General features: G+C 35.6%; 1 protein-coding gene across 2 annotated transcripts in view; it reads left to right on the top strand.

Annotated features, from left to right (window-relative positions):
- The window catches only part of LOC140157341 (von Willebrand factor A domain-containing protein 5B1-like), a 112,697-nt gene that overhangs the window by 2,939 nt on the left and 93,974 nt on the right, over positions 1 to 15,784 (top strand). For both annotated transcript variants that reach the window (XM_072180501.1, XM_072180500.1), the window contains exon 2: positions 12,452 to 12,680. The gene's annotated coding sequence lies outside the window, so the exon portion shown is untranslated. The remainder of the gene's footprint in view (positions 1 to 12,451; positions 12,681 to 15,784) is intronic.

The following is a 15,784-nucleotide window of genomic DNA, read 5'->3' as shown; positions in this document are numbered from 1 at the left end:
TGTCCACGGAGAAGGTTTGACTACTTCAAAGATTGAAAAGGAGAACACATACCATGCATGAATATCAAACATTCCTCAATGATAACTGTATAAATAACTTTATTTCATGGAATGGGCTTTACCGGTGGGTTACTGGGCAATGGATTTTGTTAGTAGTGTCATTAATTTGGGTAAAATGGATGCCGAATGGGACTTTTGGTTTACTTGCAATTACTTTTTTTCTTGGTTATTTATGCCTTTTTGTTTTATTATGTGTCTTACTTTGTTGTTTCTTGCTTTCTTTTTTTATTTACAACATAGGTCATTTCTCTTATTTGGACAAAATGTAGCCCTAAAAGGCTGCTTGGTTTGTCTTTGGTTCTTCTGAAGTGAGTTTACTGTGCTGCTCTGCCCTCTACCTGGTTGCCTCCTTGGCGAATACAGGTTTCAGCCCTGGTCCCCGGCCCTGGTCCTCATTGCATTATTTTGCGTTGCGTACCATCCTTGTGCGCCGGATACTTGCAAATGCATTCAGTAATAAGTTTGCGAAGATCTTGGATTTTGACACAAAGGAAAAAATCAAGTGGTGTGAGGTCTGGTAATCGTGCTGGCCACTCCACAGCATGAGCCATCCCAACCACTCTGTTTGCTATCCGTGGACAGGGTGAAAAACGGGTACTTTTATTCAAAAGAGCATATCTTCAAAAGTTGTGAGCCGATTGAAATAATTGCTTCGGTTTATTAAAGCTAACGATCAAAGGTTTCTTTACATACCAAAATATATTTAATAAACTTGTCAAAAACAGGACAAAGAGGGCGCAATGAGGGGCCTCTTTTTATTGGGACACCCTGTATGTTGCAGAGAAACGGGGTGATATAGAACATTATGGATGCATGATCTTAATGTATTTCCTCTGTCTCGACACAAGTCTTTAAACAAAACAGTTAATGCATATAAAAGCGTAATCCCAAAGTCTTAATACGCTCTTCCTAATCCTAATCGGTAATGATTAAGGTAAATCTTGTAAATCTTGTAAACATGTTTCCTAAATCAGGTATTAATGAAAATAGGTCGTAAACACACATTCTCGTGTTAGGCAAAACAGGAAGGGATTACCTATACCAATGGTACTCTAGCTTTTAAAAGCCCCATTTATTATGATGTGCAATTTGAAATATCAGAACTATTTCTGACTTAGTTCCTGATCAGAGCCCTCGCAGTCGCAGTCAACGAACAAGGTATAGGATAACCAGTGTTAGCCCACAGCACATACAGGGTGCCCCAGAAAAAAATTACCGAGTGAATAAAATTGAACGTAAGTTGAGAAAAAGACATCAATATCAAAAAATTTAAAATGTAGCGGATAGCCTATCGTATTGTGCATCACATACGAAAATGTTATTTGATTCAGTTGAATGGTTGCGAAGAAATTAACGATTACAAAATGCGCGCATCAATGCAGTTCATTCCAAGTTTGATCAACAGGCGCTTTTTTCATACTCGCTCACCGCTTCCTAAAGTTTGTGTACCCCATTATCTATTTTATAGTCCGACGGTATTATGTTATTCATGCTTTCACTAAAGATGAATAACAGTTTGTCCGAGAAAACTTTGATTTCTTCAATTGGAAGCTTTCCAACTTTAATTCTTTAGGTTGTGCAAATATGTTAACTTTCCAAAGAACATTTTGAGCCAAGAATGGCAATGATCAAGTGCTTACAGCTTTACGTGTTGATACCATGCAACATTAATGTTGAAGTTTTAAAAAGATTTAAACTTTGCATTTCAATTTCTTGGAATTATTCCAAAAACATTAATGTGTGTGAGAAATGTTTAAGCCAGCTGGAATTCTGTATGCAATCATTCTGTATGCAACATTTATATCATCATTAATGAAAAAAAGATATTTACAAGTACTGAGCATCATCTTACATTCAAGCTTTCACTAAAAATATCGTCCAGGTTTTCAAATTTGAACAAAACTTAATTAAATGTTTGGCAAGAAACAGATTGTTTAGAGAGAACGAAAAGGATTTCACAGAACAAAATATGACGCTCATTGACAATTAAAAACTAGTGCGCATTGTGTTGAATGATCTTTCTTTCAAACTTGGAATGGAGTGAATTGGTGCATGCGTCTTGTAATTCGTCGTAATCAGTAAACCGGTTCCAGTAAAATTGATGTATAAGATGCAGAATAAGATGGGCTATACGATGATGTTTAGATTTTTGGATTTTGATGTCCATTTCTCAACATACGTCCAAATTCATTCGCCCGGTATTTTTTTCTGGGACACCCTGTATACCCACAGTCATTGTTCTTTCTAGGCTAGCCCTACTGACCATGGTGATCAGCCTCCGAAAGTCAGAGTAATGGATCTACACAAAATTGTCTCACTTGCCTCATTGTTTAGGCCTATTAACAGTACACCCGGGCAATTAAGTACAACTTTGACGATTGGTTTCCATCGCTAACTGCCAATGAGAATTGATCAAGTACCTTTTGGATGATACCAAAATGAATTAGTGGGGCTAATATCTCGTGAACCATGTGCTTGATTGTCATTGTATACCAACCAATTCCAATAATATTATATTGTAATCTATTTTTGTATCTCAAAACTGTTACAAAATGTACTAGCTAAAACACGCCATCGTATAAGATTTCCATGTACTCTTTAAGGGGGTACTACACCCTTAGCCAATTTTGTGCATATTTTTGCATTTTTATCAAAAATTATAACGCATTGGTGACAAGTAAGATATGTATATTATAGGGGCAAGGACTTCAACTACTGCACTAAAAATTCAGCAACTCAAGGCAAGTAGTTATTGATTTATTGATCAAATACTGGTTTTCCCTCATTTCTGACTGTAACTCCACAACTGTTGTCTGTGCTGAAATAAAATTTCCAGTGCAGCAGTTGTAGTCCTTGCCCCTATAATACACATATCTTACTTGTCACCAATGCGCTATAATTTTTGAGAAAAATGCAAAAATAGGCACAAAATTGGGCAGGGGTGTAGTACCCCCTTAAAGGAGGTTGACAAGGGATTACATGATGGGTAATTGCTTATATCTTAACACATTTAGTAGGTCATTTGTTTTTGTTAATGGCGAGCTCTTGAGAAATCAGGTCTATGTTCAAGAATGATGAATTCCTCTGTCTTTGCTGCACATGTTTGTCTAAATTTAGTTTAAACGGTGTACAATATATACACCCACATCTACCACACCGTCGAGTTATCTACTGCTTGCTTAGCTATAAATTTATTTATGATGTTCAACACCTGTTTTCGAACACTGGTTCAAGTACCTGCCTCGCGCCGTGTAATAGTTTGCAGCCATATTTGAACAATAATGTAGTCATGTCACTATCCATCACCTTAAGGGTTACGAGACATTCTTTTCTTTCGCGTTGCATTAAATCTATGTCTTTTATTCGTCGTGTATCATTTACAACACTGTGTAGGTGTACACACGAGCACTAGTAAGGAAGTAGCTGTGAAATGTAATGGGGCAGAATTGGGTATGATAGCTGTAGTGATGCTAAAAAGTATTAAAACCATTTGTTTTTGTTAAAAGCACAATTTAATAATTGAAAAGCCTGCGAGACACAATTTAAATGAGAAGACATTTAATATGTGCACACCAACCCAACTAAACCACACACGGACCCATATATACCACATCACATAAACACTAACACCCATATCCCCTTAAACATTAAAATTGGTACGCTATTATAAACAAAGGTGTAAAACAAAAAGAGCCTCAATGCTAGAAATTAATCCTGTTCCAAATATCTCCAATTGAAATTTTTTAATTATATTGCTAGGTGGAACAATACACCATATAAGCTTATTTTAATGTTGGAAAACAAAAATGGTCAAATGGACCATACAATTACCCTTTAATGGTTGTTATGTGAAATGAACTTGTATGGGGCGCTTTATAAGTTTATAAGCCCCATTGTTTATGTCTCAGTTGGAGACAGCAAATTGTTCAGAAATATACTGACTTTGAGTTATAATGACTTAAACTAAAATGTACATTTCAATGCAGAATACTTCACGTATGGTATATTTTCGTTGGTGACAATCGTAGCATTGATACACATGATAAGGTTGTTCTGACATTTGGCAACTGAGACGATGTCCTCTTGTACGTGTTCTTGCATATAAGATGTTCACACAATTTGTCCATATTTCCAGGTTTGAGGACGACCAATAAGGTACTGAGTTAACGAAAATGTTATGTACGGAGTCCACTTATTTGATTTAAAAAAATCTCTAAAATATAATATGAATAGAGTTAATAAATAATAATAATAATAATAATGAATATAATAATAATAATAATAATAATAATAATAATAATAATAATAATAATAATAATAATAATAATAATAATAATAATATATTATATGGATATCTAAAAAGAATTCAATATAAAGCATTTTGCCTTGCTTTCTGTGAAGCTGGCTTTCACGGTTGTCAATCACATGCAAAGGTCACAGCTAACGTTTTGTTTTTATGATTTCCCAATAATATAATATTTCGTATTAAAGTAACCTTATAATAGTAATTGAGGATTGAGGATAAGTATATTAAAATACAAATGATCATTTTCTAATCACGATAATATTTCCGCTTGCGTGTAAGACGTGATGATCTAATACCTGTGAATTATAATTGACTCCTCGGTATTCAGTGGCTAATTCTTAGAAAAAGTGCAACGTCGTGGGTGGCGTTTCTATTAAGAGTTCCTTAGCTAAGCTATTAAATCCTGCAATACTTAGTATATAGATCATGTTTTATTAATAACTCCTTGAATCGTGTGATGAAACTGTAAAGCAAGTTGTTAGAACGCCTCAAGTTTGATCAAAACCATCGCTATCTTGTTATACAAACCTATACTATACATTTGGTTTGCCTCCAGTGCGGTAGTGACGCAGGTGCGAATTGCAGTATCGATACACGCACGCTTGCAAGGACGGTTTCTTGGTACGCTTACAGCGCAATTGTGACAAAAGCAATGACGTCATTTATACCGGACTTGAGGTGCTTCAAAGAATACTTCATTCTTGGGATGTGTGATGAAATTTGACATATAAGATTCAAAAGAAATTGTACGGTTTCTTTTACAAATTCATTGGGTGCAAAAACAGGAAATGAATAATAATAATTGCATATAAACAACATAATAATTATATACAAGCAATGGCCATCTCGAGAGACATTACGTAGCCGGTGCTGTCACAATGATATGTGGAATGTGATTTAGAATACTATACCACAACGACGGCCAATTTAAGTTAAAATCATATTGTAAGATTTACGCAACTGGCTGCCCTCATATTTAAATAAAAATGTCGATTTCCACACGATTGTTTATGCATCTTTATTCCTAATTATTATATCATGTGAATAATAAAAGCAACCGCGAATAAAGCAATATCATCACTACCGGACTTGAAGTGCTCCAACGAATAATTAATCCTTGAAATGTGTGATGAAATTTGACAAATAAGATTCCCAAGAAATTGTATGGTTTCTTTTACAAAATCATTGGGCGCAAAAACAGGAAATGAATAATAATAATTACATATAAACAACATAATAATTACATGCAAGCAATGACCATCTCGAGAGCCATTGGATAGCCGCTGCTGTCACAATGAAATGTGCTTTATACTATTCCACTTAAAGTAATTGAGAGATTGCGATTTCCAAACGTAGCATCGAACGTACGTGGAATCTATTCAAAATCCCGTCACAGTAGAGTGATTTTGAATAGATTCCACGTACGTTCGATACGTACGTTTGGAAATCGCAACCTCTATAACATTGTAAGATTTACGCAACTGGCTGCCGTCATATTTAAAAATGTCGATTTCCACACGACTGATTGTGCATCTAAGTCCCAATAATTATATCATGTGAATAATAAAGCATAAAGTGCTCTTATGGCAACATATGATGACCTCATATGCAAAACCACTTATATCCACATTTTTGGCGCCTGTTTGACTTTCATATCACTTTCTAATCCTGAGATATTGTAATTTTCCCTTTCGGAAATCTACGGAAATTTTCGGCAAATTTGAATTAAAGGGGCTTTAAAATCTAGGGAAAATATATTATGTTATTATTATTTTGATGTTTTATGGTAGTATCTAATTTTTTGCAACTTTTAAAACCAAATAAGCTGTTTTTGAGTCATTATGTAAAGGTGGTTTCTAGAGCAGGGTCAATCTGTTTGGTTGCAAACCCCTTTACACACATAAAATCCATAAAATAAAATAAATAATAAAAGTGAAGGCTCAAAATTTGTACCAAACTTACTCGCTTAGTTCCTATCCATCAAAACTAAAAAACAAATAATAATAATAAAAAAAATAAAACAAACACGTGTTTTGTCAAATAATGTTAATGTGAGGGGATTTGGAAGCAAACTCTTCATACATGGATCCCAAAGTATATTGCAACAGACTGCTTATCTGTAGTGATAAAGCCTGGTGAAATTTATGTAATGTTTTCAATTTTTACAAGAAGTCTATTGTGTATTATTGTCGAATATTTGAATCTGTCTAAAGCTGAGGAGCAAGCAAACAACGAAGGAGAAGTCATTCTTGATCACATAATTACGCCTTAGCTTTCCTACATCGTAATACATACCTGAATAATTCACGCCAAGGCCTCTAGACCTCAAACATTAATGTTTCGTATTACCTTAAGGGATCTAAAATGAGCGTTTATGGCGTTTCGACAGTATTTTTGTGGGACGTGAGCACATCAGACCTATCGAATTGCATTCTGAATACGAAGCATGTCTTTCTGATATCAAATAATTTTCATTTTTGAAAATCACAATATAATACAAATTTTATGACAAATTATAAAACTTTGATATTTTTCAAATTTTTGATATATAACAGTCATCGAAGTAAATTATATAAATCTAATGATATATTCTTAAAGTGTATGTAGCAGGAGGAAAAGCCGACGGTCAATTGAAAATTTTGACCTTTCATATTGAAGATATGGATTTTTTCCCAAAAAGACCTAATTTTTTTGGTGTTTTGGGAAAAAATCCATATCTTCAATACGAAAGGTCAAAATTTTCAATTGATCGTCGGCTTTTCATCCCACCTACATACACTTTTAAGTATAAATCATCAGATTTATAAAGTTTACTTCAAGTACTGTTAAATATCAAAAATATCAATTTTTAATGATTTGCCATAAAATGTGTATTAAATTGCGAATTTCAAAAATCAACATTATTTGATATTAGAATGACATTCTTCGTAGTCAGCATGCAATTCGATATGTCTGATGTGCTCTAATGTCCCACAATAAATCCTGTCCAAACGTTCATACCCCAGCCCTTAAGCCGATCCCAAAACTCATTTGAAAACCGATATTATTTTCCAAATTTTACGTATGTCTATTTTGAAATAATCTAATTTTTATTCTTAGAGAGCGAATGTCATCAGTTGTATAGAACTTCATTCTGCTTTAAAATAAGAGTTTTATATTTCTACTGTTGTAACCGTTTTCAACTGCTCATTACAACAATAATATTAAGATGATGAGGATCATAAATGCCTAATTTCGCGTGACGATAAACCTTTAAAATTGTCGCCGGTTATCTCATTTGAATTGAGCATCAAGATCGTCCCAAAGACGTGGAGTTTACTGACAGCTGAATTATTTGTATAATTTGAAATATAAAGGGTGTAGGAACTGTGCCCGCTAGTACCATGGTTATGAACATAGTGTGTAAACGAAAACGGAGCACAGTTATTGACATAAACTTTTCAGTCTCGGGGTTTCTCGATATCATTCTGTATTATTTATGTGTATTAAAAAGGCGCGGGGAGATGGATGTATGATTTTAATATTATTTGCTCTTTCTCTACAAAAGTCTTTAAAAAGACAGCTAAATATACAGAAGCGTAGTAACAAAGCCTTATTGCGCTCTCATATTCGGTAATTATTCAAAACTCTAGAGTACATTTCCTAAATTTGCTGCCAATCAGATATTAATAGGTCATAAAAACACTTTCCCGTTTTTAGACAAAGCAATCGCTCATTACAAATGACACTATAATTGCTTTAGGCACTAAAGTAAGTGTAAATTCGAGCTATCAGACGCGGTTTAACGCCTGTTCAATCCGTTTCTGACTTGCCTCTTGATCAAAGTCTTTACAGCCAACGAGAAAGTCCAGGATAAGCAGCGTTAGCCCACATACATTATCTTTGTAGAGTCTGTGGCTAGTCCCAGTGATCATGGTGACTAGCCTCCTAAAGCTACAGAAGGTAAATCTAGAGTTTTATTTATATATAACTCTAGTTACCTAGAAAGTCTCTGTTGTCTAGAAACTCCACACGCTGATGCGACACCTTCAATCCCCCTTCAGACTAGTGTCAGAGGGGATTTTCATGTTCTTGGTGTCAGTTGATGTTCATTTTTATTTTGTGGAATATGTCTGCTTTGGAGCAAAGCTATAGCTGTCTCACATATAGTAAATGTAGACAACATTCCCCAACTTTATGTAGTTTTGTATCAAAATTTCATTACAAAATAGTTATTACAAAATCTGCGTTACAATAAGGTTAGCTGTCTCACAAATAGTAAATGTAGACAACATTCCCCAACTTTATATAGTTTCGTATCGAAATTTCATTGAAAAATAGTTATTACAAAATCTGCGTAACAATAAGGTTAGCTATCTCACAAATAGTAAATGTAGACAACATGCCCCAACTTTATAGCTTTGTATTAAAAGTTCATTACAAAATAAGTATTACAAAATCTGAGTAACAATAAGGTAAGTGCTCGTACATGTAGTTGTTTTTGTTGAACTAAAGAATCTTTGTACATCGACGAGGTACTGTTCTGCTTTGGAACTTTGAATCGATTGCCGTATTGATAAAAAAAGATTAGCACTGGACTTGAAAGGGCAATACATCCTATTACTTGCAAGATTACCAACCATTTCCGACAAGATAGTGTGACCTATTTCTACAAGAGATTGCAGGAAGGTTAATTGCTTATAATTGAATACATTTAGTAGATCATTTGTTTTAGTTAATGGCAAACTGTTGGGAGGTCAACTCATCAAACTTTACTGCACCTGCCGACTTAATGTATGTTTCTTCTTTCTCAATAATAAAGAAAATAATATCGCACACAATAGTGTAGTATAAAGCCTCGCAACTCTTTCCTATTCGGTAATGATAATGCTCTTTTTAATAGAGACAGCCTCGAAAATCTAGAACATGTTTCCTACATTTGTCAATCGGGTATTAATGAAATAGGTCGTAAAACACATTTCCGTTTTTAGACAAAATAGCAATCGCTCATTTTAGAAATGGCACTATATAGCTTAAAGCACTATCTATTATAATACGAGATATCAGTCACGGTTTTACGTCTGTTAAATCCCTTTCTGACTTCGCTCGCTTACTGATGGCAAGTTAGACAGCATACCCCAGCTTTTTTAGCTTTGTATAAAATCAAAAAACCTGTTTTCTAATACGTGAGGGTAACTGCAACTTTTGGTGGTTTATGATCCTTTATAACATTAATATTTGTCATTTAGGGGCTATCTTGAAAAATGGCGGCCATCGTGGATTTTGAATTGGCCAATGTTTTTATGAGCCATATTCCCATCTAAACAAAGTGAATGGGTATTCATAACCTCCGCGTAACACGCCATTTGTGCGTTCCAATCAAATTGGTCGTTAGACGATTTACCCACACCGCGATGTACCGGCGCGGAGGTTATTGATATCCATCAATGACCTCCGCGTATGCTTACGCGGTACAAAGACTTCCGCGTGTGCGCATTTGTTGCGCCGGAACACTTCACGCGCACGCAACTACCATATTTGCACATGGTGTGATTGCGCAGTGCTGTAATTGGTAAGTCTGTTTTAGCCTGTTCGACTTTTGAAGGGCGAAATATAAGTTTTGATAAAAATTGTTTATTTCAACAAATTTCAGAGAATAAAATCTTGAGATTTGGTTGAGTGATGAGTTAAAAATGACGGTTATGAATTCGGTTAATAACTTTGCATCAGTTATATGTCGGGCATTGTGAAAAATCTAAACATTTTGCTTTGGACCTCGGAATATCCCTCGGGGCTGCGCCCCTCCGGATATTCCTCGGTTCCAAAGGCAAAATGTTTAGATTTTTCACAATGCCCTCCAAATAACTAATGCGCAGTTATTAACCTATAATTCATAACCTCATTAATAAACGCGATGCGTGCGATCCAATCATATTTTATTATTTGTGAAAACGCGAACGCAAATCGAGGTCATTAATATCTCACAATTGACCGCAAAATGCGTAATTGTTCCAATGTCGCACACAATTGACTTCTGCGTGCGCCGTATTGTGCGTCCAACGAACTGCGCGCGCGCTGGCTGCCGTATTTGGATTGCGCGCTACCATATTTGCACAGATTCTGATACGCACTTTTGTTATTGGTCGTTTTGTTTTAGCCTGATCGATTTTAGGAAAGGGAAGATGTAAAAATTGTTTATTTTTACAAACTTTTGAGGAAAATTTTGTGTTATTATGTAAAGTTAAAAGTTAAAAGATCAAAGTGACGGTTTATCGGAATATCCCTCGGGGCTGCGCCCCGAGGGATATTCCTCGGTTCCAAAGGCAAAATGTTTAGATTTTTCACAATGCCCTCCAAATAACCGATGCGCAGTTATTAACCTCTAAATCATACTCTTGGTAACCATACAATCATCAACGTTGATCAGCAGCCAGGTAACATGTATCATAAATAAAACAAATCGGTTGATGTAAGACATGTCTAACTCTACACAACTACAATCTCCCTTTCCTGTTGACAGTATAACTGGGCAAGCAGAAGCCGAATAAGTGCAATTATATTTACTAATGTATTTTTGCACTGGAGAGTATTATGAGTGTTTTGAGTCATCCAGTAGTATAAAATAGACAACAATATGAATCACATACTGGACTCACCAACGATTTTTTCAGTAACGTTGCGACCCGTTCACCGGGTCTTCATCAGACTGCGCAGAGACTTGACTGATGGTTTGGTCACGTGATGGTAATCGCCTGTCTGATGAAGACCCGGTGAACGGGTCGCAACGTTACTGAAAAAATCGTTGGTGAGTCCAGTATTTGATTCATATTTTTGTCTACTGGAGAGTATTGTTTTTAAAATAAGTGACAATATAAAGCTGAGATTTAGGAAGCATTTAATTTGTAGAATTCTTTTTACAATTGTAGGCATGAACGAATTTTATTGACCACCAGATCTGTATTGAAGCCGGGGCATGGAGGCATGGCTTCAGAAGAAATGCGAATTTTTTTTTGTGGCTACCAGGTGGGAAATCGAAACAGAAGCATGCAATATTTCTTGATATGTTTTAATAGAAAGACAGAAGAAATTAAAATACACACACAAAGGAACACTAGAAAAATCAATTCCTCCCTTTGGATGAGTATTGATTGATTCTCAACCTTATTGTTTTTGACTGATGTATAACTAAATGCACGTATTGTACCAGTTCCATATGATGTCACTGTGACATAATAAATGTGAGTGTGCTCTCGTGAACAGTGGAAATTTGTTTATACACATTTAATTTTGGTTTATGTACTACAAGCATGAAATAAAATATTGATAACTTGTTTCACCCGAAAACCAAGATTGGACTCTATATCTGCAAATTTGGTAGGAGTTAAACTAATAACCAGTGGGCGTCACTGAACCACTGTCATCCTCGTTCCTCAAGGATTAAAGGTCAACCTATACCACTGTGAAGGTGGCATGTCAACGTTTGTTTTCGTTAAAATAAGTAACATAATACTAATCCCAATATTAATACTATAACTACGATTAGCCTAAGTAATTTGGTAGTTTATTTCAGCGTTTAAATGTAGTCAGATTGAAAACTTCTGAAGTAATACCAACCCTTTTACAGACGAAGGTCTAATGTAAAGGAGAGCAGTACCCTTATTAGAAAAGTGCCTCAATGTATTCTACATTTTTCCGCTTAAAAGTAACATGTCTGACAAGACGTGATTTGAGCTGGGCTATTGCCGCCTTCCCATTGTCATTGTTTTAAATTTACTACCCAATAAGACATTGTAAACATTAACGCAATTACTCATATTAAATGGGTCATTACACATGATAGTAAATTTTTCATTTCATGTAGACATAAAATGAATCCTTGCAAACGTTTTTATCATTACAACATACGAAAGATGATTTGTTTACTTTCCTCTGAAGCACTTTTGAAATAAATCCAGATAATATAATATGTCATAATATCCGATAATTACACTACCTGTGATTATTAACATACATTTCGGTTTCAAGTTAAAGATATACATTCCAGTCCCGATTCCAGTTTCTCTTTGAGTAGATGAAATTATAAACCACTCATAATTTCTTTGACAGACTCACAAGGGATTGTTACTGCAGCAAATGAACCGTGTGTGACGTAATAGACGATGTGAGGCGTAGGAGAGTATTCAGCAACAAATCGGAGACAATAACTCCTCACTACTATACTTGCAGTCAAGTAACACAGACGAACACAACACACACGTGGATCTATACGTCCGTGGTCAACAGTCTGTCACAGATGCAGTAGCGGTTGTAATCTCGTGTAGCCATCCAATGCCTGGTAAGTGCACACTGTATTATATGCTTGCCGTATGTCTGTGTCGTCAAAGGAAACACTACACAATAAACGAAGGGCGCGATATTGAGGTTATTCAATTGATGTAACCGAGTTCTTCATCCTGTGCGGTGTATTTAGTTTCAAACACATTTGTGCAAGGAGCAATGTGTTAAAATAATATGCAAGACGAGGAATATTTGTTTTGTCGCGTAAATAATACGAAATTAGTGTGCAGTAATAAGATTGTTTCTGCTTGGGATATTTTTACAATAATAGAAGCAAGCTAATATCTTGTTTAATCTTGTCCCTCTGTATGTGGGGGTGGGTGTGGAGGTGAGGGTGTGTGTGTGGGGGGTGGGTGTGTGGGGGTGTGTGTGTGTGGGGGTGTGGGGTGTGTGTGTTTCTTCAATCCGAATCACCGACTCTACGCTTAGACCGAAGATAAACCTACTCATGGATTATTAAATTGTACGTGTTGATACGGTGGAAGAATTGCAAATGTCCAAAGGTGATATATTTTTTCCAAAACTAATAAAAGACGATAGGTTTCCATAAAAGATGCTAGTAAAATAAATATCATAGCTTGAAAATCGTAGTTTGCAGCGAATTTAAAGGAGCATTGCCTTTAATGCCAATTTTAAGCATTGCTTTTACTCTTTGTTTGTAATTATAGACTTCAATGTCACAAATAATGCTCTTTTTACATTCTTATGTTTTGTTTTGATGAGATATTAGTGCCTCCATCACACTATGAATAATAATAATTGCATATAAATAATGGTCATCTCGAGAGACAAGTATAGCTGTCGTTGTCATGTTAAAAGCCCGTTGCGAATATTATGACATTCAAGTTGCGAGGTACACATGTTTTACCGCGCCACTGTTGTAATTTCGGTCTATCAAAAATCAAAATTGGACGATATCCTTAAACGATCGAATCTGCAAGAGAAGTTTATGCACACAAACATTATGTAGTCCTAGGTTTCTGATGGTACAAAAATATTAACATATTTAGAGTAAATCGGAGGATGAGGCTGTGGATTACGAAGTGCCCTTTAATCGTATAATTGTAAAGTTTGTGCAACTGGCTGCCACATATTTTTTTAAATAATTTCTGACAATGTGCAATGCATCTATGCCTAAAAATAGCAATAGCAAAGCATGAAGTGCTCATTGCGACATCGACTGATTGTCTGCAGTGATACAGCCTGGTGTATAGTACAAAATGTCATGTATTCAATTTTTCGAAGACGTCTTACCGTGTATTGTAGTCAATTATTTTATCTGGCATAAAACTGAGGAGCAATCGTACAAAGTATCCTTGTTCCAACATTACACTTTACCTTTCGCGTACGTGAATAACGGTAATGCAAGTCACCTTGAATAACATATTTCCTTAATCTGCAATAAATCATGTAAAAACACATTCCTGTTTAAAGACACTAAAGCAATCTGTCATTTTTACCAATAACACTATTATAGCTTTAAGCACTGTGATTGTCTATTAATGTTAAGGGTAAAATAATACGAGGTATCAGACACGGCTTAACACGTCCGTTAACCCTATTTCTGACTAAGCTCTCATTCTGATAGCAAATCTAGATAACATACACAGCTTTGTAAATCTTAATATTAAAATTTCAAATCTGCAAATAAGGGAAGCTATTAGACATGACTGCTTACATGTAGATGTACGTTATTAAGACTTTGTTTTTCTCATCCATTCAATAGCAGAGGTAGATGCTGATTTATGTCCTCCCATAATGCACAAATGCATGAAGCCTGCATAAAAACTAAACTTGAAATAAAATCCAATTCAGGACGAACCAAAATTTGGTTAACGGGTCAGATTGGATTAGTTGCAGTTACTAGTAACTATTTGCTATCAGAATGAGAACTTAGTCAGAAATGGGGTTAACGGACGTTTTAAGCTGTGTCTGATACCTCGTATTACTTTTACCCTTAACATTAATAGACAATCACAGTGCTTAAAGCTACGATAGTGTTATTAGTAAAAATGACAGATTGCTTTAAACGTGAATGTGTTTTAGGGATCAAATCAAAACTCGACCGCCGGTTGCCCGCCGGTTCCGGGCGGTTCCGTCCGGTTGGCAGAGGTCATTGGTATATGAATATTCAAGAATGCATGAGTAGCAACCGCCGGTTGGTTTAAGCACATAACCGGAGAGATTATAACACAATGTCGATATGTTTATTTCGCGATCACAATAGCGCATACTTGAAATTTCACGGTCACAATAGCCCATACTTGAAAGTACTACACGATGATCGATTGTTCTTAGTCGTGTATCTATTGGCTTGTCACCAAAGCAAATTAATTTTGGAAATGATTTCTTGTTTATGGTTAAAATTGCTTGAATATATCACCATTGTTTAGATCATTTAATTTCAGTTCAGAACAGTGTTTCAATGATTTCTATAGGTTAAGTAATTTAGAAGTTGTGAATTATTATTTTGTGAATCACATAGGCCTGTGTTGGTGATGGACAATTATCATTTATAAATTACTATAGGGCGATTTCACGAAAGTTCATTAGTTCAAATCTTCCTCCAGAAGACATGATGCTGCATAAATCACAAAAGAAATCCCCAGTTGAAGTGATATTGATTGACTCTATTTCGGCAACAACAATTCTATGATCCTACCACCGACACACCCCTAAACAGGCTAAAATCAGTCTTTTTGAATAAAACAAACACACTATCTGTGGTCATCTTATGACTCCCTACATTTTGGTTATCAAATGTTTTATGACCCCCCATTTTTCTTTCCAAGAGAATATGACCCCCCCCCCAGAATATTTGGGACACCTCCCCCAAAGGGAAGATTTTGTCACAACATTTCTGTCGACTGAGCAGGGGAGGGGACTGACTTGCCACCCTGCCCCATGGCTAATCTCCATTGGTGCTGATGAAGGGCGCGGTGCCGATGAGTGATGGGATTGGCATATATTTTATGCATCTTGCAAAATCATTAGTTCTTTTTGCACATCACCTCAACGAGCCTGGCCAACATAATATATAGGCCCAATATACCGGCCTAATATGGCCTATATTACGAATAGTGTAGTTTTGTATCCCCCTCT

This window comes from Amphiura filiformis, chromosome 7 (genome assembly GCF_039555335.1).
Source record: "Amphiura filiformis chromosome 7, Afil_fr2py, whole genome shotgun sequence".
NCBI classification, from domain to species: domain Eukaryota; kingdom Metazoa; phylum Echinodermata; class Ophiuroidea; order Amphilepidida; family Amphiuridae; genus Amphiura; species Amphiura filiformis.
The sequence above is the reverse complement of the archived record's forward strand: the minus strand, read 5'-3'. Positions and strand labels throughout refer to the sequence as shown.